This window comes from Echeneis naucrates, chromosome 21 (genome assembly GCF_900963305.1).
Source record: "Echeneis naucrates chromosome 21, fEcheNa1.1, whole genome shotgun sequence".
Classification (NCBI taxonomy): Eukaryota; Metazoa; Chordata; class Actinopteri; order Carangiformes; family Echeneidae; genus Echeneis; species Echeneis naucrates.
Genome location: NC_042531.1, coordinates 15,533,104 through 15,559,711, shown reverse-complemented (window position 1 = coordinate 15,559,711; position 26,608 = coordinate 15,533,104). Strand labels below are relative to the sequence as shown.

The window sequence follows — 26,608 nt, the reverse complement described above, 5'->3', positions numbered from 1 at the left end:
GGACTGCACCTGTGTTTTTAAAAACAAAACTATTGGCTCGCATGTGAAATAAATGGAAATGGAAAAACAAAAAGCTCTGTCCAGCATTTTCTTGAATTAACCTCCTACTTCTGTGGACCAACAGTAGAGCTTAGTCGTTTTTATCCAAGTTACTGATATAATAGATACTCACATATCAATAACTTTGTCAAGGTTTTTCGATATTATTATTTTATAAATAATAATAATAATAATATCAGCAAAAAGAAAAGAAAATGTCATGGCAAATTGAAGAGAAAATAAAAGACCAAACAGCAACTCGCTGACCCAATGAAAGCAGTAGCTTTTGTGAATCATCTGCAATTTAGTGAAGCTATTCACCTTTAAACCTGCTAAATTTAATAGAAGCCCATGCAGACACATACAATACTTCAGACTTACCTGGGACTTATCCATTCCTAAAAGGGAAAAACAAACAAAACTGAAAAGGACCAGAGCAGCTAGCCTCATGAGAACAGAACACACACAGGCTGAATCTCAAAAGGAGAGACAAAGCCCTTTTCTTCGACTTCATTCTTATTTAATGCCAGGTGGCAGCCATAAAGGGCTGAAGAAATACTCATTGTTTGTGCTTCAGGGGGGCGTTATTCTTTTATTGAGCTAGGAGACCTTGATTTGGGTCTGATTAAAATTATAAACCAATCTGTAAAAATTTGTTTTTGTAAACAGCCAGTGCAGCACATGCGCTGATGCTGGAGTCCACAGCGACTAGCCTTTTGTACTACAATTTGCGAGCGTTAGATTGGCACAGCATACTGTAAAAATACTATTAATTATGTCACAATTAATTCCAAATTTATGAAAAAAAAAAAAAAAAAAAAAGCCCACAATGTAAACATGACAAAACATTAGACCTCTGTCTGTGAAATGCATATCGCCATCGTATAACATTAAAAGCCTCCAGTGGGTGTTGGGCTGTTACAGCAGCCAGACTCCAGGGCTGAAGGCAGTGTGAATTTCTCTGGCAGAGCTCAGTGATTGGCACTGGATGGATGAGTGCTGCCCGAGGCAGTCCAGTGTTGCTGGATATCAATCACTGTTGATAAATAGCCCTCTCCCATGAAAACAAATGTCCCCTCTTTTACCACTGATTTAGATGAATCAGCCAAAGGACATCAATATCCAATTGTTCTGGCTTGCTTCCTCTCATCAAAGTACATCTGTTAGTCGTCTTTTAGGGGGAAAACAAATGTCCTCCAAAATGCTGGCAAGCCTAAAATGTAATTTCCCAGCTACATAGTCACCTGTATAAAAATATCTCTGTGAAGATGGCAAGTCGGTTCTTTCATGTGCTGGGCAGCGGTGTATTCATATCTCCTGAATTTATTACTATCTTTGACTATTACTAGCCTCTCTTGCCAACATTCACACACTGAGGTCCTTCTTCATCGCAGTGGAAAAGCTGTCAGGGTGAAACCTAAATAGGTAATTATCTGACTTGAGTGAAGGAGAGGAGGAGTGAGAGAGGCCGCCAGCAGTTCCTCGTGACCGGCCTAAAATCAAGCCCGCTTTTCAGCCCAGGAATATTAATTGCGGTCCCACGTTACATCTGTTGCCTTTATCGGATCCCCTTGTTTTCCCAAGCAAGGCAAAAGGAGGGCAGAAGGGAAGTTTTTCCCTTCCCACATTTATCCATTGATTGTTTACCCAACAGGTTGGCATTTGAGAGGGACGCCCAGGCATTAGTAATTCATTGCTAAACTGCCAAGGCATTCTGATTTCATTTTTTATTTTTATTTATTTCGTTTTTTTATACTTGTCGTGGTCATGTAAGTGCGTTTGTCAGAAAGAGAGAGAGAGAGAGAGAGAGAGAGAGAGAGAGAGAGATTGGTTGCCCTATACTTATCCTTGCCTTTGACAAAATGAATAGTCTGTTTCTGGTGGCTTACTGCCCCCAATAGGCTGTAATAGTGAAAACCAAAAGACGAATGAGAACTGTTTCATCTGCTTCATTTTGTATTTTTGAGTACTGGCAGAGCAATTTGCTGCATTGGCTCGGGACATATATGTAGGATAAGAGTGGGTGTAAAAGTAAACTGTAAAACTGTGTACAGTAAATTTGTGCAAGTAGCATTATACTATTCACTTAACTATACTAAAATCTGTAAGTGTAATTCAGGTAAACGTCCGTATATTCAGTCAATATAGAGCTACTCTAAATCACATTGCAAAGAACCGCAGTTGGCTCAACAGGCAGGATAGAATGATGTCTTCAAATTAAATTATATACATAATATTGTGCTATGTTGCACATGGATATCTCAAGCACAATCCTTATTGATCATATATCCCATCAATACTCCATCACAGTTGGTGTCTGTCAGATTTGCCTGAGGTCATACCAGCTGACCTCCTGTCTCAGTGTGGTTTGGAGCCTCTCCACTGAGCGGTAACAAATGATTATCCTCCTGGCTGCTCTCTGCAGTGCTGCTGAAATAGCCCAGAGTGTCAGTTTGCTGCTACCCTACAGACCTGTTGGGGGAGGGTGACTGGAGATGGATTCCTTCTGTCACGCTCCACTCGGGCATTCTAGAAACTACTTGAAGAGATGAACCATGTTTGTGTCCACGTCTTTAATTAGCTGCACAGGCCTTTGCATTGTTCAAAGAGCTGTTACGCTGCCTAATAGCAGCCAGCAGAGAGACCTGAAAGGAAATAACGAACATTCTCAATTTGGAGATTCCATTGCTTTGGAGTCCAAAACAAATGAGAGCACAGAAATGCATTTTGTAAGGATTTGCAAGTATGCAAATAGCGTTATAAGGAGTATAATGCTATGCGGGGTGCAGCATGCGTGCGTAAGCTAGAGTGTCCCGTAACAATGAGAGAAATGCCAGAGAAGTGGGTCTCAGATGATTAAGAGCTGCCTCTTTCCCCAGGCGTCTTTGTCTCCAGAGACACATCATCTTCCTGATAGTTTCTAGGCTGAGCTTCGGCCCTGCGACAGATGACAGCGAAGAAAAAGCCCAACTACTCTTCCTTTGTCTGGTTCAGGAGGGCAGGCTGCTGCATCTAGATTTATTTATCTTACAAATGACTCTATCTGGAAGCAGTGGTGTTTGACTTCACAGCTGAATGATTGAGAGGGTGTAGAACTGATCTGATCTCCACACTCTTCCTCTTTGTCTTTTGTGCTCTTTTTCCTGTGCAGACACTTAAAATTCATGAAGCCTCCTTCAATTAGTTCCAAAACAGGTATTTTTCTTCACTTGCCAGCTCTCATAGAACATGTTGCTAATCACATTTGATCTGGTCTGCGTTTCAGTTCCTATTCTATTAAAAGATACCTCTGTGTAATCAAGAAGCCTCTGTGTGTTTCTGTCTTTCATTTCTTTTTCTTCAACAGACAAAAACATGATCCTTCATTTCCTAATTAACTAACACAGGGGCTTGTGAAGGAGAGAAAATAAAATGAGGCATAGATTGTCTTCTCAGTAGAGGCAATTAGCACCTTTTCTTAGCCTGCAGGTAACATTACAGGTTGCCGAAATAGCTGTTTTTCATTGTTGACCTGATGTCGCTTCTTTTCTTCTCCTTACCTCCTATGAAGACTGACCTATATGGACAACAAATGTCAAGTGTAAGGCAGAGAAGAGATGAGAGAAACAGTAGAGAGAGGGACAAAGACAGACCAAAGCCTACTCTCAGGTCTACTCATGCAGGAAATAGAAAGAAAAAATAAGATTCGCTCTTTCTTTCTATGCTCCCCTGGAGAGGTCACCTCTTCTCAGAGCTACACGGGGAAAGCAGTAAGATGTACGCACCTTGGTACATACCTTTTCCAATTCTTAACAAGAGCACAGCCTAATTATAAGACAGAATATTTATAGTGGTGAATGTTTAATAGGAAGAGTTGTGAAGTGCAAATTTGAGGACTCAATTTCATGACTTGTGTCGAGGCCCTGCTGTACAACCTTTGGCTGTAGCTGTAGGAGCCAAGGCTGCGTATTTCATGCAGTCCTCTTTGTTCGCACACAGCAATCAGATGATGAGTACATTGGGCACTGGCCGTAGCAGAATTTGAAGGAAGTTCCAACAGCCACAAACTGTGACAACTTATTAACTGGCTTGGCAGGCTTTCGGACTCACTGCTCAAAGCCCTGCAGCAATGTTTAGTATTTTTGGCTTTTTCACATAGGCTTTAAAGTAGGATTTGGCTGCAGCAGATCCATTACTATGCAAACACACCACCAGAGCTAATAATAATAATTAAAAAAAAAAAAAAAGGCACTTTACAATGCCTTAATTTTCACACCTAAGACTCCTACTGTTTGGTTGAGTGATTAAGAGCCAGGGATATTGTTCTGTTCCTCTGAAGCTTTAAATCGCTCATCTGTTGTTGGGACTTTGCTTCACTTGATGTCTTCAGTAAGTAGAGCATAAGAGCTGCCATTAACATAAAAGTTGACAGTCCTGCCACAGAGCTTTTGCCATTTATTTTGGTGTGTCAATCAAACAGCATGAGCAGTTTCTCATGAGATGGGCTGAGGTAACGATTTATGAAGACTGGCATCTCAGTTGATAAGTTGTGCAGAAGGAATGATGCAAAGGAAAAGAAAATGCTCCTAAGAATATACATGATTGCCACTGGTGACACAACACAGAAATATATTTGACATTCAAGCCATGCGCTGCCATATTACAACACACTTGAGTATTTTATCATAGTAATGTAATGCTTTTTCCTTTCTTCTTTTTTTCTAACAACAAGACATGACAAATATATCTTTTTAAGTATTTTCAAATGGGCTGATTGGGTCTGAGGGGGCTGACACTGTGCCTGTGGGATATGGTGTTGTGTGTCTTTATTCTTTGAAAATTTGGCTTTGATAACAGACTCTTGTTGGCACTCGTCCACAGCAAATACAGGCAAATGCATCCCAGTGAAATGTACACGGCACCTTTGTTAGTCGTTGACGAAAGCAAGCGCATACCCACTGACTCAAAATACTACTGAATCACACTGCTGCCTCCTTGACACAAGCAAATATTTCTTGGCTGTACTCTTGATGTAGAAATAATGAGTTTCAATTATACCACAAAAAGAGTCATTTTACACTCAGTTGGCTGTTCATTAGGTACACCTAACTAAAACTAATGCAATGTTATACCGCGGCCCATTACACTCAGATTTCAGATACATTTTTTTACTATGTGTTAGCATAACATTTTTAACATTTTCATTAAATTTATATAATTAACTCAAGATCATCATATGTTATTGAGCACAAACAACATGAGTAAACAAGGAGCAGCAGATGATGTGGCTAAAATACATGAAATGTAACTTGAACAAAGGAAGAGCATTCTTCAAATCTGCACCTAATACACAAATGTATTTTGCCTAATCCAACTGCAATAACAGTAGTGATGTAAATACAAATGGTTTAAATAATGATGCATTTAATAATGGGTTGTTGCAGAGCTTCTGGTCTGTGTCCAAGCCTTGCATAAAATTACAAACAGCCTGGCTGTACTTTTGGTTTCCATTTCCAGTTCAAGCTGCTTAAATCTGAACAAATATCAGATAGTATCAGGCTTTTCCTTTGAATTCACTTTGCCTTTAGTCCACTTGTGCAAGAACCTGTAACCCTCATTGCCAAGAAAAATGAGGAGAAACAAATCATGGCTGGTGCTGTCTCTCTCTCTCGGTCTGATGGAAACTATTTCAGCACCCATTTGTGGAAGCAGATCAGGCAGACATTGAATGGCAGCAGTGATATATTGTCAAGATAACATTGTCCCAGGAACTAAACCCATGTGCTGAGATTTTGCAGAAGGCGCTCCCCAGTCCTAGAGAATAAGTACTCTGTGAACACATGGGTTCACAGAGTACTGTGAACCTGGGGTTGTTTTGGTGGTTTCTCCTCCACATTCTCATTCATTTCAGTTTTTTGTCAGATAGTTATTAATATTTGTGAGGTGAAAACTGATTTTATTTGGTCAGACGTCTATAGTGATTTGGCCCATGCCTTCTGGGATTTTTGGGGAATAAGTTGAATCATTTTGGAGGGTCAACGTTTTCACCGCAGTGACAAGGAACCCAGCGCAGCACAGACCCTTTTAATATTTTGTGTGTGCGTGTGTGTTTTTAGTGACAGTACCTTTTGTTTAACATAATGTTTGTCTGTAAATTATGACATCAGAAGTTTATAGGATTACTATTTTGTAGACCTGTTAACAATTCATACCTGAAACATGATAATGAAGGTGAAACTGAAATGTAGTGTGGTACAAGTTCAAATTAACATAAAATGGAAATATTCAACTTAAGTATATAATTGTCACTCATGGATCAATCCATCTTTCATTTTTTTCTGACATTTATTGAAGTTAGTAGATTGTCTGTTACGCACAAGTAACAGCCCACATATTTTAAGACTTCCATCTCCTGCTACCACATCCTGCCTGGAGGGGAGATCCAGGTATTTAGCCTGGGAGGGTTTGTTAACACGGACTTTGATAGCACTTGGTTCATAAGTGCTCCAGGTTGTGATCTGATACCTTCTCCTCTTGCTCAGGGACAGTTTTTCTACTTAAACATGGATTTACTCCTTCACTTCTCTTTCAAACCATCCTTGCTGTCCAAATAGATATGTGGTTTTCACATTGGTGAAAATCAAAACCCAGGACATCCAAGCATTCACGGGACACGTCAGCTCAGTGGACAAAAACATCGAGTTAATACGAAAAGATTTGATGAGCAACAGTTCATCTGCCTTTTCTTGGACTGATTCATACACATAGAAGAAGACAAGAGCCCTGGCGTTGGGGGTTTACAGAGAATCTGCACACACAGACCAGTGCTTATTTTTCCTCAGACCCAGAAAAGCTATCTATTTCATGCAGCCCAGAGTTGCAAGGAATGCACTGACCTGTACATCAGCGAAGCCAAACAGACACGAAACAAACATGGCTGAACACAAGGCAGCCAACTAACCAGGAATAGACTCAGTACTTTTCCTGCACCTACAGGACAAGCGTACAGTGTTTTGATTATAACAACCTCCACATTTTGGACAGGGGGGAAAGGTGGTGTGAGAGAAGTGTGAAGGAGGCATCTATATTAAAATAGAGGAACTATCCCTAAACAGAGAAAGAGGCCACAGACACCAGATCAGAGCTCACATGACTTTAACCCCTCTGGCCACAGTCATCATGGCAACAAGAAGCTCTAATGAACCAAGTGGTGTCAAAGTCCTTGTTAATGATCCCACCAAGTGTAAATTCCTGATTTTTTCACAGTGAGTCAGAACTAATGAGGCCCGTTGTATGAGATCTCAGAGCGCTATCACCTGGATGACTGAGAAATAAACAGACCTCATGACTAAATAATATCGTTGTTGTTGGTTTTTTCTTTTTTGCATTTAGAGCATCTTCTCATACCCAAGTACACTTTGATACAAAGAGAAGTCACAATTTTGGCCTGTTCTGTGTATACTGTGAGTACTTTGTGTACTTTGACTTATGACCTTTGAAATGTGCATAAAGAGGAATGCTCAAGGTCATGGTAAATCATCACTGTGTGCCTTGTGTGAACCTGCTGCCACCATATGCACCGAGCAGCGTGTAGGGACCAAAAGGTCTCAAAAGGTAATTTGTCAAATTCGTAAGTAACTAGCTTAAATTCCATTGAGACACCATGTTTCGCCAGCATCCATTGGAGAAATTTCTCAAACTGCCAGGCTATAACTACACATCAAGAGTCAGGGTGTACACTTGAGATCAAACATGGGGTTCATGAGACTAACCCTTATACCACTGACCCATTATAAAGTCACAGTCACAACACCAACATTTCCTCCCTTCAAAACAAATTGAGCTTTTTCAAACATTATTTTCTAATCATCATCTTATTTAGAGTTACATGGGCAGCAGCAATCTCATGTCTGTATATTTCAAATTATGGTAGAAAAAGAGTCCTCTTCATTTATATATTATTTTTTTCCAAGTATTGGTGGAACACCATTTGCGTAAATGATTTGCCATTACTATCTCTCGCCCTTTTTACATGAAGAAAGGCATTAAAAATCTTTACTACTATCACTGTCTTCTCTTACAGCATTAGGCTCAGTGATAAAACTCACCTGCACCTGCTCTGCTCCTGTTTTGTGACTTTTACAGCGTATAGCTATCATCTTCACTGACTCACAGCAATATGAATCTTAGTGACTGGAGTGTAATGTTATCGGCCTGACCATTCAAACCAAGCCTGACAAAGGACTGCACTACTGTTCAGGTCCTTTCAAATGAGTAAGCTGCCCAGTTCACTTTATAACGGTGTAGTTAATATACAATATCTAAATGTCTATTAGATTGTAATTTACATAAGAAATAAGATTATATCGATTGGTTAAAATTCTACACACACATATATGATGAAGATTTTTTCACTGAGAATATAAAAGGAGCTTATTGGACAGCATTTACTGTCAATCAGCTTTATTTTTCTTGCAAATTACTGTTAACCAGTCTCCAGCCGAGCTGTTGATAGCAGTAAAAACACTGCCAGTCCGATTGCAAATGGTTCACACATTATCTTGCGTTTGGAATAAAAAGCTCATCCAAATTCTGATGGCTGCACTGGAATAAAAAAAAACAAACAAACAAAACATAATAATTTACTGAGAGTGAGTGAGTGGGAAAAAAAAAAAAAAACTTAGCAAATCTGTGATATGTAAAAAGAAAAAGAAAAAGAAAAAAGCAGCATTTAATATAACAAAAGACCGCACTAATTTTTGTATGTGTTTTCTCTTTTGAAAAGTGATGGCGTTTCTGTTTATCAGGAAAAAAATCATTTAAAAGCACAACACAACAGGCATATTTTTGAGTCAAGTCTGTTCTCTGTCGCACAACAGATATTGACCAGCAGGTCTGTTCTCTGGACTTTAAGGTGCTCTTCTGACCTGATGATCTCCCCCTGCTGAAGTACACATGGTATGTCAGCAGAAACTTCGGGCACCACGTCAATAAACTCGTACAAATGGGTTGTGGACCTATAACCTAAGAGCAGTTATTGCTTTGTTTTTGGCCAGCGAAATGATATACCTCAGTAGTTAGAGCAGGTAAAAAACAGTTTCATTTAGCGCATGCCCCAAAAAACAGTCTGCATATTTGATTCAAAAACCATCACTCTCCCCAGCATCCCAGAGCACGTAGCTGCTGCCCAGATGCTGGATGGAAACCATCTTCACTTCAGTCCCAGCAAGAAATCCTTTAGAGGCGTTTCATTTTCATTTCTGCTAAAACTTTGTGTGGTTTGCTTTCCTCTCAGTAATGAGATGCAAACTCTGCGTTGTTCTTCTGCTTCTTTAATGTTTTTGTTTGTTTTGTTTTGGTTTGGTTTTTTTTCCCAAATTACCTTTGAAATGTTGTAGGAGCCAATGTCAAACTTTGAAAAAGAAAGTTTTCCAAAGCTGTAACAACATTAACCAGAACCAAAGGCACTAAAACTCAAGTACTTCAAATATCGTTTGTGCAAACAACCACAAAAACAACTTTTTATATCAGAAATACTTCAACAGCATAGTGTGTGGTCTCAATATTCGGAATGTTATTAAAATAACAGCTTTTACAAGCTGTCAGTAAATTACCCTCTGGGTTGAACCTGAACAGCGAGAAAAGGAACGTTTGCAATATAAAAATGATGTTTTCCTTCTCAATTAATTATCATTTAAGTGTGACTTAAATTCTGGTGGTATCTTCATCACCATCAACATTATGTTGAATTGATTGCAATTATATACGGTTTACCTAATTGGCCAAGATGTTTCGGTACTTGGTTGTTCTTAATTAACACAAGAGTGTTTAGTTTTATTCTGCATACACTCGTACACTTGCAGTCAAAGCATTATTTGATGTTATGTTTGGGCACCACAAAGCATTTGAATAAGGCCAAAAGGGGAAAAAAAGCTGTCATTTTGAACTACTAAAATCCAATGTCTATTCTTAGTCACATTAACTATGATCTCGGAAGAAGAGTTTGCTAGTAAACTAAATCTAGGTAGTATCATATTTGTTCCAAGTCTACTAGCCATTTTGAATTTGCTGTTCATGGATGGACGTAGTGACAAAATCAGAATGATTGTGAATTCAGCCATTACACATGTCTGTGTCTGTACTGTTTTTAGCATCTCACTGGAGCATACAGAGATGTAGTACTGTTTATTTAAATTGCATTATCCAACAATTATTTCAAAATTGCTAACAGAACATGCCAATGAATCTGGATCAGCTGCCTCCAAATAAAATAGAAAATAACCCCTTTTTCAAAATCAAGGATTTAAAACAGAGTGGCTAAGAACTTGCAATGATTGTCATTACCACTTGGCTCTGCCGCACACTAAAAATGGAAGTGATCTAATACACCTGTTACTACACCTTTTGTACAGCAACAGAAGGACAGAGCCCTGTTTGAACAGCTCTGTTCCAGGGGAATATCTCTTGATCCTAATGACAGCACAACATCCAGGTGGTTTAACAGAAGTTTTATGTTACATCTTTATTGTTGGCACTGAAGAAATTGTAAGTTTTGGGCATTTTTTTCTTCTTTTTTTTTTCAGATGGAGTCGTGGCAATAACAAAAAACCAGCTGTAGGTCTGATCTGTCTGCCTGGGGGCCAAGACCTGATGCTGACTATAAACCCTGGGAAGAGTTGGATGGGTCAGAAGTACATGAGCTCATCTGGAACATGGCTCGGGGATTGACAAAGGAAGAGGGACCACATGTGAGCTGTAGCTAAAAACGAGTTTAGTTGACATAAGTGAAAAGGAGGATTTAGTGTGCAACTGCTGGCCTCAGTGTATGTGGTTCAGCCAGGCCTGACAAGCCTCCCTGATCACTCTGTCCTCTTCTGCAGGGGACAGGCCTGTCTAGAGAGGACTGTCGCAGTGGGCAGCAGAATGAGACAAGCAAAATCCCTTGGCAACTGAAGTAGGTATGCATCAGTGTTTCTCTCAGCTTTTATTTCAAAAATCCACCCTTTGTAAAGACATCTGAAGTTACCAGCAGTTCTCAGAAGACCTTCACCAATATAGCTTTTTGGTAACCTCAACACCTCATCAGGATGCTTTTTCTTCCACTTTTTCTGTTCAATAGCTCATTATAAGCTTTCATTTATCAGATAGTAAGAGATCACCCTAGATGGAGCAACTTTCAGGTTCATTGAAACAGAATGAAATAGTTCAGCAGGGTCCTGTTTGCTTTTTTCGTATCTGACTCTTTCTGCTGAGGATTTTTCATTCTGTAACCAGACATCAAGTTACAGAGTTTTTTGTGTGTGTGTTCTTGAGGAGAAAAAAGGTTGAAATCTGATCAGCCTGATTGCTGATGACAGCATTAAAACATATTGGTCAATGTAAAATTTCACTGGGCGACAAACACCTGAGGTTATTACCTCTGGAATCTGATTTCATCTTTTCAATCCTTTAAATTGTTTGTCTTAACTATACATAAAAAAAAAAAAATGAATTCAAACTGACATGAAAGCTCTTGCCACAAAGGACATGTTGATAAATGTGTTTCTGCAGTGGAGGGGAGACAGGTGTGCACTGCTGTGCCCAATCAGCCCAGCTGATTATCCTTCTGCAAAGGACCATCGACAGAAGCGGCCCTTTGACAAGCGACAGAATTTGTGAGAGATACAATTAAGGTCTCATCAGGGAGTCTGTATCTAATACACAAATAGGACTGTGGCTGGATCTCGTCACATATACACATTATGTTCAAGCTGTGGAATGGAAAGCTAAGCTCGAGTCACATCAGTTTATTTGTCTTGCTCAGATGACGCGGAGGCCGAGTTCTTGGTTATTGCCGTCACTTTCTGCATTCACTGTTCCAAAGTAATTATCACATGCCAGCTAAGGAATCTGGTGAAGGATTATCTTTGGAATAATACACTGAAAAATGACAATGATTAAATGGGGCTGACACTCAGACTTTAAGGACTTCAAGTTCAAAGCACAATTCTAGATATTCAAAATGCAAACAACAGCAGAAAATGAAGGCGGTATAAAACAGTTGAGTTGGAGAACATAGTCAGTAATGTCTCCGATCAGATTTATTTTTAAATTGTCTAACAATCATTGCAGCTGACTGCTTAGCTGCAGGGTAGGATCGACAATCGTCAAGTTACACACTATCAGCAAGACAAGGATGAGTGAAAATGAGCAGCCTTCAATTGTTGATGAGCCGAATTCTCAGACATTAAACCACTGCAGTCTTTATCAAATTTTTCTCAATGTGACCAGTCTAAAGGGGCTCAATCTCAATCATCAGTCATGATTGAAACTAGAAGTCAAAAAATGGGTGAATTATAAGATTTTTCCGATCTGGCGTCTATTTTAAAAATATAACTTTAGACTCATTCAACATATTAATCATTCCTTATCGTTATTATTTAAGTGATACATCCACAGCTCAATGTGTAATTATAATGTCCTGATTTCGCTGAGAGATAAAGTGTCCAGTCTCTGCGGGAGGCAGAAATCCCGGGGCTCAGTTTCATTGACAATATCTAATCTTACTAGCGGTGTTTTGGGATTTCTAATTGGACGGGTCCTTAATGACAGACCAGTTACAAAGAAAATCTGAAGAACTTCTTTTTGGGAAATAAACATCAATACAATATGTGGGTGGATGAAAAAAAGTGGGCTGAAATGGAGGACAAAACTTACACCATATCTGGCATCCAAAATTAGTTTTGTGGCTGATGCCCGCTTAAATAATTATTTTTCTCTTGTTTCTTACTGGTTGGATATTGCGTATGTTGCTTGTATTCTTTCATCAGCCAGTGTTATTAAAAATAACATTTAAAAGAAACAGTTTCAAAGTTAATTCCCATCATGATTTCTAAATGCCTTGAAGACTGAAAGCCAGAAACACCTTTCCTGAAGTTGTCCACACAGACGGTAACAAAGTTCAGTACACATATGACTTTTGATTGAAACCTGAACTCGCTGTTGATAGATCGTGCAAAAGCACCAGCTCAGCAAACATTAGCAGTGTAAGTCCACGGAGATAAACTGCAATGCCATGCAGCTGTCAAACACACTTCATTTGCTTTCTGAGAAAGTCTTTTTGATTGGTCAACCACCCAATTTCATTCTTCTTTTCATGCTGCCGATTCATTCAGAGTTGTTTTCTGTGTCTCCAGTTACGGTCATCTCCCTCCCTGGGCCCTGGCTTATTCTCTACACACACTTGTCATCGCTTTCCTCTCTTCTGTCGCTGGATGCGCTATACAGAGCAAGGAGACGCCACTCATCCCCATTGTAATGACCTCCCCAGACACCCAGTGAAACTGTTTGTAAATCCCCAGCAGTTTGTTGGGGGACTTTGCGATATTAATAAAGACTCATGACACAGTGCAGTGTGCAGATCAGCCCCTTGTTATCTCAGAGATGCCAGCACCCAGATGAGGGGTCATTAGCCAATGCTACAAAGGACACTGCAGCAGTGGGTCCCAAAACCTTCTGAGAGACTCTTTCAAGCGCAGATGAAATTTATAATTAACCTCCTGTGCAGAGAGTATGCAGCAGTGACATCACAGAAAGTTCCGTGTGCGTGCAAGCTGCCAGCGGAGGAAAGGCATTTACCTCAGCCTCAAAATGGCCATTAAAAGTATAATGTAGGAATCTTTGGAAGCTCTCCCACCCGATGGCCCATATTGCAAAAGTGTGTCAACGGAGACAATAAGCAAAGGCATTAATCGACATATGTCAGCACTGGGAGGTAATAAAAATAAAAAATGATTGGTGATAATACACAGCATTAATAAAGTCAGCTCTGTTTACAAAAATACAACTGGGAGACTTGAACTAGCTTTCTTATGTCGTGGACCAACAAATTACTTTCCATGACAAAGCGAGTCTGCAAGCAGGACAAAAACAAAAGAGAGGGATAAGTGAGTTGAAATCATAAATTATTCAGCAACAATTATCCTGCATGCATTGATGTTTATACATATCTTGAGTAAATAAACTCAAACTTAATGTTTTCAGGCTAACAGATCGAAAGAGCTGATATATAGCTGATATCAATGTCACACTATCAGTATGTCAACATGTTTACTTGAAGCCATCCTAGCGAATTGTGCAGAAATGGGCATGTTGAAACACCATGTACGCTATAAAAATGGTTACATTTTCTCCAACATGTTAAATAATTCCTTGTATTTTATAAGATTCAGAATCCTTGCCAATTATTTGCCAATTGCATTTTAGTTTTACCCATTTATTAAATGCCATATTTCTTCCCAATATCTGTGATGAGATGTGTGTGGTGGGTTGATTGCATTTGAGGTAGCTTTCTCTCATCTCCTCTGTGAAATCATCGGTTTCGCGTATCACTATGTTATTACCATTGCGTTTAATTTTAGCTGTAATTTACACATTTGATGTGGTATTCATTTATGTTTAGCAGAGCTATGTTAAGCAGAATATCTACCATCCTCTCCCTGGTAAATCGGTTAGCATATATCCTGTGGTGACAGTGAGAAGTGTCTTTTTCAATCATAGTGACATTATTTTCCTCCTCTAGACGCTGTGCCTGTTGTTCGCAATATACAGGTTGCTGTTTGACATTGTGAATGAACAGAAAATAAAAAAAATCCATAGAAAATAATTGTGTATGTAGAGGTGGAATGTCTTTGCACAAGCATTCGCCCCAACAGATGACATATAGATTATTTTGTGAATGTAAATAAAAAACATAAATATAAATATAATAAACTGGAATTGAAATTTTTATGGTTTTAACTTATGAATCAATCTTGAAATAACTTAGGCAAGGAGTCTTATTCCTGCTAAACCTATACTTTTTGGTCCAATAAATGTCACTGTATCTGTTCCTGTGATGCGAAGCATCCACTGCAGAGTGCATTTGAAAGGAAAATCAGCGTTCTAATAACATGCTTTCAGTAATGAATGCAAGTGGCCGAAAGCTTGCACACAGCCTGAAAATGAAATTGGCACTTTTCTAGCAACAATCCTGCCTGGCCTGATGACTCGCTACCTCCTATTTAATCCGTCACACACAGCCATCATACACAACAGTGATGATTATGAAAAAAGAGCTGCATCTTTTCTGAGCGGAACCTGACGACTGTGTTGCTGATTGAAAATAAATCCTGGAAAGTCATTGGAATCCATTACAATCATTTCTGGCCTGTCATCTGCATGACATGCCGTAACCCATGCTGGCAAACACAGATTTACCAGCATCTTTGCTTAATAGTACGATCATCACTGCAAGGCTTTGCTACTGCTGCTAAAAGAAACTAAACAGAGACACTGTGCATTCACCGTGGTTTGAATTTGAAACAGATGATATCCCAGATGGCTGCAGTGGCCGATTTCCTACTTGGTTGTGAAAACTCAACGCTTTGATTAGAAGGAAATGATAATGTAGCGCTGATGTTAGCCCAAAATTTGCATAAGAAACATTCTGTCAGCTTGTAACAGCATTTTCATCGATGCTTTTCCCTTAGTTCTCTTTACCTGCTAACTACTATTCATACTAATTCAGATGTGCAAATAGACACACATCAATCTTATTTTCTGCTGCAGATTCCTCCACTCCCCAAAATCATGTTGTGCTGCGGCGGCTGTTTTAATTGTATATGTGTATATTCAGTGTATTAATGGAGAAGGTATTATTTAGCCAAGGTTATTATAATGCTTCACGAGCTTTCACAAAGGCCAGTGAATTTTCAGAGAAATGTGCCGAGACGGAAATGCAGGAAATGCACACCCAGGTTATTCTTATCAAATGTCAGATTCACCATTAAGTTTGGTCTCCTTGACATGAAATTCGGCACCCATCAAGCAGCTTCCCTTTGGTGCTGGCTTTTATGGTGAGCATTATTCAGACATTTTTGTTTTTGTTTGTTTGTTTGGTTTTTTTTATCATGCTTTTACAGATTATATACTTTATTGAAAAGTGATTTAAAGACATGCAATGTATATATTTACAGGTGTAATAAACAACCAACCAACCAAACAACCAAACAAAAAAACCCTCAAAACTTCTGAGTTGACAAAGAAGCCAACTGTGGCTGGGGATGAACACACACTGAGTTGGTTTAACTGTGGCATTTCCCATGAACCCCCCCGAGCCCACAGTGGGAATGTATTTTGCTGACTAATTTGTTTTCTCTGTGCTCTAGTTTTGCCACATTCACCTGGTCCTGTCCAGCTTTGGTCCTCTACTGTACCTAAACCCTCGGCTCACCTCTCCTGGCTCTTGTGCTGGTTCTTGCCTGATCCACAGCTGTGTCTGGTTCTGCTCATGGATATTGCAGCTCACTTCAAAAAAACGCATCTCATCTCCAGACCAGTTTCAGTCAAGTCCTCCTGCATTGTGAGTGTAGAGCTGCTCATTTGGCTCAGCCTGTTTCTTTTCGAATGAGTTTGGGCTTTATGTTTTGATTTCAGTTGTCTTTCAGTGTCATCCTGTTTTATTATGATGTTGATTTGCTTTTCATTCCGGTTTTGCTTCCTGTCTTATGGTTTTCCACCACAGAGATTATCTTCACCTCTCTCATGTGTTATACCTGTGTCTTGTTTCATGTTCTCCTTGAGTGTCTTTAAGCTCTGTGCTCGTTGTTGTTTTTGTCAGTTCGTCTTTGTGAATGTACCCCTGTGCTTCATGCTTCTTTGTGCCTAATGATCCATTTTCCTCTTTCGTCCATCTTTTGGAAACTCAGAGTTTTGTTTTTTAGACAGATGAGTTCAATTTTTGCTCATGTTTGGAAATAATTTTTGTGAGGAAATTCCCTTTTGTCTTATTGGGGTACTGAAATGACATATTTCTGACAACAGCAGTTAGTCACCAGTGCTAAACAGAAGGACTGTACATAAAACGCCAGGCCACTTTGGCCATCAGCCACTATTTGTGTTCTTCAGAACATTAGCCAGCACTCAGTGGAGGGTTATTCATGGAGGTATTTTAAGACTTTTCTTTTTGGCCTCAGTCAAGTAACTTTAACATCAGGTCATCAAAAAAGATGTTTTGAAATGTGATATTTATGCTCTGACCAACAGTCTGACAAAGGCATTCCTGTCTTAACTTTCACACATACACAGAAAATCAGTCAATACAGACATAAATAAATCATTGTTGGCTCAGTATGTGCCGTTGCAGTATGAAGACTACATCAACCAAAGCCCTTGTAGCCAAAAAATAAAGTAAATAAAGCAAATGTATTTATTTACTAAATAAAGCAAACCCAAACCCAAAATACCAATTTAATGTCGTAAATTATAATTTAATAAAGAATTAGTAGTAACTTGAAAGCATTAAAAATAATAAGATTGTTTAGTACAACAAACATTCCCAGCAAGTAGGTTGTACGTTCTCGTTGTATGTAAATAAGATATGTGTATTGTCAATTTATAAAACACAGACATTGATGATTAAATGTTGAAGTTGAAGATGTTTTGTTAACATCAGAAACTTAATGATCTCATGGTTGCATCGTTAAGCACCATTGTGGAAGATGTGCACTCAGGTTTTGTGTTTTCTTCTTCTATGAAGCACACAACTGAGCAGAATAGACTTTAGTTCCCTTTTTTTCTAAAAACAATATGCAAAAAACATTTATCTCCCGATAAACTGAGTCAGACATTATCTGGGTAAAAAACAAACAATGGGCAGGTAATTCTCTTTGCACTCCCTGCAACCAAACATAAAACCAACAAAGGAAGAAATTACCTGCCCACAAGCCACACAGCCCTGCTGTACCCATTACTGCTGTGGCATGTTGTTTCTTGTCTGAAATGGACACTTCAATTTCTCATCACTTTGTTTACTTATTCCATCAGTGGGGTGCATGTTTAGTGTCCCAACTTGATTTTTTTCCCTCATTCTTTAGAAACACGAGCGATCAAAGAGCTACTGTATTTTTTCCAGGTCTTGTTGCACTGCCAGTTACTATGTTTTTGAGCTGAACGAGAAGAAAAATAGCAGAGAAAAGATAAATTCCACCCCTGAAATAATCTCTCCTTGGGAAATAGCGTAGACATACATTACATACAACATAGACAAAGACCTATTGTTAAGTTCCTTATTTGACTCATTTCAAAGATATAACACTGAATGCAGGGCGGCACAGGGCGGCATAGTGGTTAGCGCTGTTGCCCCACAACAAGAAGGTCACGGGTACAGTTCCCGGCCTGGGGCCTTTCTGTGTGGAGTTTGTGTGGCTTTCCTCCCACCATCCAAAGACATCATGTTTGGGTTAACTGGTGACTCTAAACTGTCTGTAGGTCTGAGTGTGAGTGTGAGTGGTTGTTGGTCTCTGTCTGTCTCTGTGTGTTGGCCCTGTGATGGACTGGTGAGCTGTCCAGGGTGACCCCGCCCTCACCCAGAGTGAGCTGGGATTGACTCCAGCACCGCGGTTGAAGATGAATGAATTAATGAACTCATGGTCAGAATGAGCACTACTACATGACCTTCCTTTTTTTTCTCATTGGATTATATAGGCTAAATCTTGGCAGCTAAGATGATATATTAGGTTTCTTTTATTACAAATATCATGTTTTATGGCCAAATGTAAGAGTTAAGATTAATGAAAAATAATCTTTGCCCCTGGTACAAATAACAGGAAATTTAAAAACTGAGTTTGGAGGAGAACATATGGTTTATGTTAAATTAATATTCAGCATTTTATGACCAATATATGACAGCTAATGGTTTTTTTTTTTTGATACATTGAAAGTCCAGTTAAATATAGTTACATTTCAAATCCAAAACTGAAAATGTGATGCCAGTGTTCTAAGATAACGTTACTGAAAATGTCACATTTACTGTTGGAGGTTTCATTGTTTCATCATCAGACATCGCACAGCCCACGAGGGCTTTTGAGGTGGAAGATGCAGTTAGATTAGTCGTATATGAAGGTGTGTCAAACATGCAGTCTTGGTGTATTGTTTTATCAGTAAATGCAGTAAAAAACAGTTTTGTGTTAAAATGTAAATATTGAGTGAATTATTATTTTGACTATTCAAAAAAGTTTGTGGAAAAATATCCAAGTCAATGCTAAAGATTATTGGATCAATAATCTGCACCTGCCCCCTAAACGGCTAACCCTAACCCTAGATAATGCTGGCAGGTAAAATAATAATGAATGTTCATATTAATATCACATTTTATGGACAGAATTAGAACCTAGTATGACACACACATAATGCTACCTACCAGAAATTCCTGCCCACCATGAATCATGAAAACCTTTGAAAGTCTGACAGTCTGACAACGTCCTAGTGGGAAAATTGATACGTAAGCTGTTGAGACAAAGTAATACAACCATCTGGTCAGCTGCAAATGTTCTGCTTGAATCCTCTCTGACTGAGCTTCAGCCAACCTGTGTGTGTTTCCAGTATATTCATAGTATCAGGAAAAAAGCAAGGACTATCAATCAGCATAATCACTTCAACGATGTGTTGACAGATGCAACAAGGCCATTTTCAACTGTGACGTCATTAAATAATAGTTTCATGGGCATTACTGAAGTAACCATATCCGTGTGGTCTCTTGTAATTAATACACTTAATATTGCATTTTACCACTGAACATTAAATGTTGAAAAAAGAAAAAAAGCTAAAAACCTCAATTATTCAAAGCTTCTTTACTTGATTCTTGTAACAAAAATGTTGGCACTTGGAATAGGCAGAGCGAAGAAGAACAGAGCAGCGCCCATAGGCCTCATAAAAAGAAACATTAAGCCTCTCTAATTAAACTGAAACCTCCCCTTCCAAACTGCCTTCAAGGTTTTGGGAACATAATGGAAGGTCCCCAGGCCTTTGCTCAACCTGATATCGGTCTCCCGCATCAGCTGCTCTCCTGAAATGCTGCAGGCTACGACAATCAATAAAGAGCAGCTTCATAAATTGGAAACACCTCCTCCATAAAAACAGTGAATGGTGACTGTTCCAAACAGGCTGCCCATGGTAGAGAGACTGGATTTCAATGCAGGAAGTGTGGGATGATGCCACAGGTAATCTTTAATTGCCCTAGTACACTAACTGAATCACACAAATAAGCAGGCGCAAGAAATAATAATGGACAAAGTGGAAATAAAGTACGCATACTGGGGCTCCAGAGAGGGGAGCAATATCCTAGCAATATGCATTTTGTTAATGCACATTCAATTCGTGATTAATACTCGGGCAAGATTAAATGAAAATCATAGGGAAGAGTGTCAGCATTTCTCAACAGCTTTTGTCATTTTTTCTGACTAATGACATTAGCTACAGTGCAGCCGCATAATTTCAAGGAAGCAAAACACCCCCAGAATCCGTGCAGATTTCTGAAACTGCTACAGCGCTGAGTTTGCCTTCTCTGAGCATTGGTGAAAGGGACATATGACAGAACAACTTAAACATGTATTTTTGCTTTAAATGAACCATTTCACTGGCAGTAATCATCAAAATAAGAGGAATATATGGAGCTTCTTTGAGAACCCCAGTGACAGTATTTTTTTTTTCTCTGTGATGTGGCTGTTTTTTGAAGAAACTGTCTCTAAGTAAGGACTTTTAAGTGGCCAATGAAATTTCCCAAGCAAGAGGAGAGGCCAGAGAGCATAATGTCTTGTGATGTTCAAGTCTGAAGGCTACCTAGTGCTTTTTTGGGATATAAAGAACCACCTTAATAATGTAGGTCACGGGCACTCAAATCACTCTGCAATCACTTTAAATGCTAACAACAGAAATGTCAATATTTAGAGCAGGAACTCAACAAGTGCGAGGGTGAAAAGGTCATGAATATATCACCATGCCAAATGCTTCAATATTAAAGTCGCTTTATCAGTGTTGTCTGGGAGATTTGCCTCCAGCACGGTTAAATTACAAACCAGTGAGTGAGTAATTCAGTAAGTACAGAAAAATTCAACACTTGGGCAGATGATTTAGCCAGTAGTATTGATCAGTAACCCTATTAACCCCTTTTCCAGTGAAATTACTCTGGATATCTGTCTCTTTTATGATTATTATGGTTTCACTGTGCTTGGGAGGAAGAGAAATATGTGTCACTCCCTGCTGTGATGTGCGAGGGAAGGTGATCCAAAGCAGTGTATCCCTGGAGATAAAGTCTTCTTTATCAGGTTGCCTTCTCACCATCTTCACGTCTCCATGATGCCTCCATCTTTGCTGCTATCAGTTAATGCAATAAACCAATCTGCAGGACACACATGAAGAGCAGGCGGGATTTGTGGACAGTGAGACACTTAGCCTTGGGGCATAGAGCTTTGCTTTATGATTTGATATAGTATATATCTTTGACTTTACATACCAAATGAAACAAAACAAAAAAAATGGTAATATATGGAATGTATTGTCTCAAAATTTACTGTGTCACAGGCGTGGGCATGAAGAAGCCACGTTGCTGAAGTGTACCATCTGTAATTGAGTTGGCAGGAGGATCTCAATTTGAAACAAAAAAAAAAAAATTGTAATAATAAAAGATATCTTGGGAGGAATATTCCCTTCAGGTGTCTGCAATGCACCAGTAAGGAAGGAGTCAAGCCCTGTGGGTGGAAAGGTGCAGTCAGGTTCACTGAATTCCACACAAGCCTATCAGTCTGAGTATGACTCCTCCTGAGGGAGTGAATCCCCCACATTCAGCTGTCTGCAGTGAGTTGTTTTTCTCTCTGGGGGTAATTTGTGGCAGCGCGTGGTGAGACATCAATTCTTTCTGACGTGTGGAGAAAATAGGAACATTTAAAGGCCTTTATTTGTCATCGTTTTTCTTTAGACAAATTTATTACCATGGTGGTCGATGGCCTTGAGACACCAAACCTGGGGTTAGTGTATATCTTTTTCATGGTTATGTGAGAGGCCCTTTAGACTTCATAAATACAAATGTGTTTGAACTGTTCAGCTCACAAAGCCAGTGAAGAATACAAACCGATGCTCCACCTATTAAATTTGCTAAGCTTCTGTTGTACTTCGAGGTTTGCTGTTTGGTGATAACAGATATAATTGCAGCACTTAGCTTTTCTGACAATCATGTTGGGAGCAGTGTGGTGTATGACACATTGGACAAACTGTTAATAAACCAACTGGCCCGTGTGACAAATTTCAGCATTAAGTGTGAGTATTGCTGGGTGCCAGTTAGCAACACATGGTATCTAATTTATTCATATCTTTGATTTTACAGCAGTTCCAGCTTGCAGCAGCTTTTTAACAGTTGGCAGCAAAGTTAAGAATGAGTACACACAGTACAGTCAGCTTCCATCTCAATTTGATTTGGTTTCTCACTTCCTCGCTTGAATAAATATTCCATCTGTCTGCACTGATCTCATCACCAACACTGCGTCTAATCCTCCTCCTTAGACATCAGGCTCTTCTCAGTGATGATGGTCGTCCAAGTAAGATGACATTCTGGGTCTCACCGGGGGAATCAAACACCACAGAGTCTAGAACGGCCTACAAGGTGACATTTTATTCCAAACCATCTCCTCCCTGCAGACTTCTCTGATACCCCCACCCTCTACCCCCATCAAGATTTATGCATGCTTACCAGCACCAATCCAGCCTCGCTTCATGCAATGTATCTTTTCCTGCCATATGCACAGATAATGCAGAGACACATACACAAAGCTGTGTATACGTGCGCACACTTCACACTAAACACAAGAGACCTACAGTAAGGCTATCACACACAGTCATGTATGGGTGCAGAAATGTACATGGAGATATAAAAAGATACAAAACCTATCTTAGGGAGACATATGAACACACACTCAGACATACTCTCTCTCTCTCCCTCTCTCACCCTCTTTTGCTCACCAATAACTGAACAGGGTAGAGAAAGCTCGCAAAGGGAGTAATCTAGCACCAAGGAAAATGCCAAGTGTCTTATTAGTGGTTTAGTAGAGATGGCTGGGAATCAATGAGCGACCCCACTGGTCACAAAACAGCACTCCCAGAGACAGACATCATGTCATGCACTCTGCACTATCCATCATAACAAAACCAAAAAAAAAAAAGAAAACTCTTCCACAACTAAAGACTTTCTCCCTTTTATTCCCCTTCTGTTTGGTGCTTTGGGAGAGACAAGAATGCCACCAAGCACAGATACAAGCAACATAAGGAGTTCCTTATTTCCTGCTATTTTCCTTTGAGATGACTCCTCAATCCCACATCCACGCAGCAGGCTTATATTTTTTAAGTTCCTTATTTTTTATGAAAGACTTTTGACCACCCAAAGTTTTTTTAAGGCTGTTTGTTGCCACATATCAAGTAAATTGCGTCCCTGTTTTAACCCTACTACTGTACACTGAAGCATTAGTTTGGGACCAGAGCAGTGATGCTCAATATTGACTGCCTCAGCAGTGTTCTGTGTAGGTCATCCAGGTCATAGTTCTCTGAAGAAGTTGAATCTAGCTTTCGATTTTTGAAGAATGTACAACTAAGTCCACTTGCATTAAATTCAACTTTGTCCAGTGTCTCAACAGTGGAAAAGACAGAAATAACCAATAATAAAGAGTAGTAAAAAGGTATTTTACCTTTTATGTGTGCGACAGTATTACACTAATTTCAATTTCTTCACCCTTTGTTTAACAATTACTATTGTGATTGGCTGGCAAGTAAGGTGGAGGCACACCGATCATCCTGAAAGACAGACACACAGAGGAGTCTGGGTAAGACTCTCATGGAGATAATAAAAGCTTTATGAGTTTTTTTATGGCATGACAAAGGTAAAAAGACCACCCTTGTTTCTTGCAGTTTAGTTGTACTGACCACTCAATGCACGATGCATGGCAGACTCCATTTCTTTTATCAGACACACACACAAAGTCACACACTGATTATAAATCAGGGAATTTTGGGGGTAGAGGTATTTTCCCCAAGGACGCTTTGACACACAGCCCAGAGGAGCCAGGGACTGAACCATCAACCTTCTGATTAGTGGATGAGCCACTTTCCCTCCTGAGCCACAACCTCCCACAACAGGATATCACCCCATGCTCCCAAAGGCTAGTCCAGCTGAGACAGATGGGCCTGCTGTCAATGTGTTTGTATAGGTGTGTATGTATGAGAGAGCAAGAGTGAGAGAGAGCGAGAGAGACAAGGCGGGATGGTGCAGATCAATATGCTGCACACAGCTGAGCAATAAAACATGACTTCTCCATTTTAAAGACTTGGGATGGGAAACAAGACTTCCTACTAGTACCTCTGAGTAGACTGATGTCCATCTTATGTTTGTTTTTTTGTTTGTTTGTGTGTGTGTGTGTGTGTGTGTGATTAGTATGGACTGCATAATTTGTTTATAGTCATTATTGTTGTTATTATTGTGTATTGTTATTCCAGCGTTATTATTGCTAGCCTGACTTTGTACAAATTTCAGAAATATGACCTGGCAATTAACTAATAACATATAATACTTTTAATCAGCGATGAGGCTCTTGCATATTTCTGAATAATAACCAAGACTTTAGCTCTGTACTATGCACAAATATTATCATTATAAAGTGGTGAAGTATAATTTAAAATAATAAATTAAGGTGTTGCCAAATTTAGATTCTAACTATGACTTAGACACTCATAAATTATTTTGATTTATTAAGTTTGGTCTAGATTACTAGACATGTGGATAAATGTGCCCCATTACTGTAGCTATAAAACTCCAAAAGCAGTTATTATTAACATTTATCCACCAAAATATCATTTAGTCACGAACCAATTTCTTCCTTCCAGTCAGTTTTAGACATTCACAATGAAACTTGCCCAACTTGACCATCATTGTGTTTGTTGCCCTTAATTAGATATTTCCTGCTCTTTTGACGCTGATTTAAAGTCTGTTGCTCGACACATCCGCTGTAACAATTTAATCTAGTATGATAAATGAAAGATTTGAAAGAGATGTGGTGACAAACCAATCAAGATGCCACATTTTCTGTCTCTTTCTATGCTTTTTATTTTTTGTCTGTTTTTTTTTTTTTTTTTTATCATTCCCCAAGCTGTTGTGAACGTATTGAAAGTGTTCGGATAAACAAGGTTATTCCACATGAAAGACAGGCAGATTGCCTGGCCGCGGTATAACAGACAGGGAAACAGCTGGTGGCTAATGGTGTTTCCCAAAGAGGCTGCGTTTTTGACCATTTACCTCATTGCTCTCCTTTTTTTTACCCAGTAACACTTTGACAGGGCTTAGCCTCATCACGACTCCTGATTTACCTGTAGCCATACCTGCACTCACCCCAAAATGAGCTCTAAAATGCCAAAGTGGCTCAAGGGAGCCATTGTTAAGTGTTACTCAGTAAAGTCCAGTCGATAAAATAGCTCTCTGTCAAAAATAGCCCAGCGGTCACTCTACTGACTGCTTTAACGCAACAGTCCACAGCTATATTGGGACAAATATTATTTTATACTGTTGTTTGATTTTTTTGCCTACCTAATTGGGTTATATTTTCATTCCATTCTCTCATTAATGTTCTCCAAATTTTCCACAGTTGTTAAATCAAATTGAAATCTATCTTTTTGAAATGTCAGACCTGTAATTCAGGACTTTGTAGCTGCAGCAATGGCAGGCTTTAGTGTCATAGGACAAGGCTCTCTCCGCTTTGTACACCTAGATTTGGGTAGTTTGTCTCACACTACGCAGCAGATCTTCAGTGGGAAGAGTCTGTGTCACGTTTAGGTCTCTCCACAGATGTGCTGTGACGTTCACGTCTAGACTTTACCTGGGCCACTCAAGGACAGTCAGAAACTCGTCTGTCGGCTACTGTGTCCAGTGTTTTCTTGGCTGTGTGCTTCAGGTCATTGTCATGCTGAAAGCTCAACTGTTATCCCACTGCTTAGATGTATTGATCCTTACTTAGACTCTGGCCAGTCTCCGTGTCCCTGAGAGGTCCGGAGTAGCATGATGCTGCCACCATCTGGCAGATGGTCAGTGCCGAGGAGACGGGCCTCTGGGCTTCAACACTTGATTTTTGTGTGAGTTATTGGGCCATAATACTGAATGTAGAGGGCTGCACCTTTTGAAACTGTCAATTCAATTTGCCACCAGTCAACTCAGTGCAAGTTTGAAACTTGCACTGAGTTATAATTAAAGTTATATTTGAGTTGGTGAGCTGGTAAATTACTGGTTATTGGTGAGAAGTCATTTTATCGATCGCAAACAAATTCTAATACACAATAAAAATGTGCTAAAACTGATGTTATCTCAACACAAATATATGTGAGTAGAAATAATGACGCACAGCATGAATCAATCCAAAACCACTTTGTATCACATGGAGAGCCAAGCAGGGAACGATCCACTTACAAACCAGATGTTTGTGAGTTTAACACAGTGGATCAATTTTACAATCATAAGTAAAATCGTTCCACCTTGGTTCCTCCTTGTTGTCAAGTCAGCCCTTCAGTCTGGAGTAGCAGTTGCATTTCTTTGATGATCCTGTAAAACAGTACCAGTAAAGTAAATTCATATAAATAAGAAAGTTTCTGGGAAACAGGTATAACTGAATATTTTCTGAAACTACCAATAATAACCGATAACCGAACCAAAGAGTTCCCTCAACCTTACTGCCTGTCCCAACGATTAAAAAATTCTTACTTCCTGCAA

The 26,608-nt window shown here is 39.4% G+C and overlaps 1 long non-coding RNA gene across 1 annotated transcript; it reads left to right on the top strand.

The window, feature by feature from the left end:
* Positions 1-10,605: 10,605 nt before the first annotated feature.
* Positions 10,606-16,730, top strand: LOC115035203 (uncharacterized). The gene is made up of 3 exons (XR_003840306.1): positions 10,606-10,766; positions 10,899-10,976; positions 16,206-16,730. It is a non-coding gene; the product is annotated as an uncharacterized LOC115035203 (long non-coding RNA).
* The last annotated feature ends 9,878 nt before the right edge of the window (positions 16,731-26,608 follow it).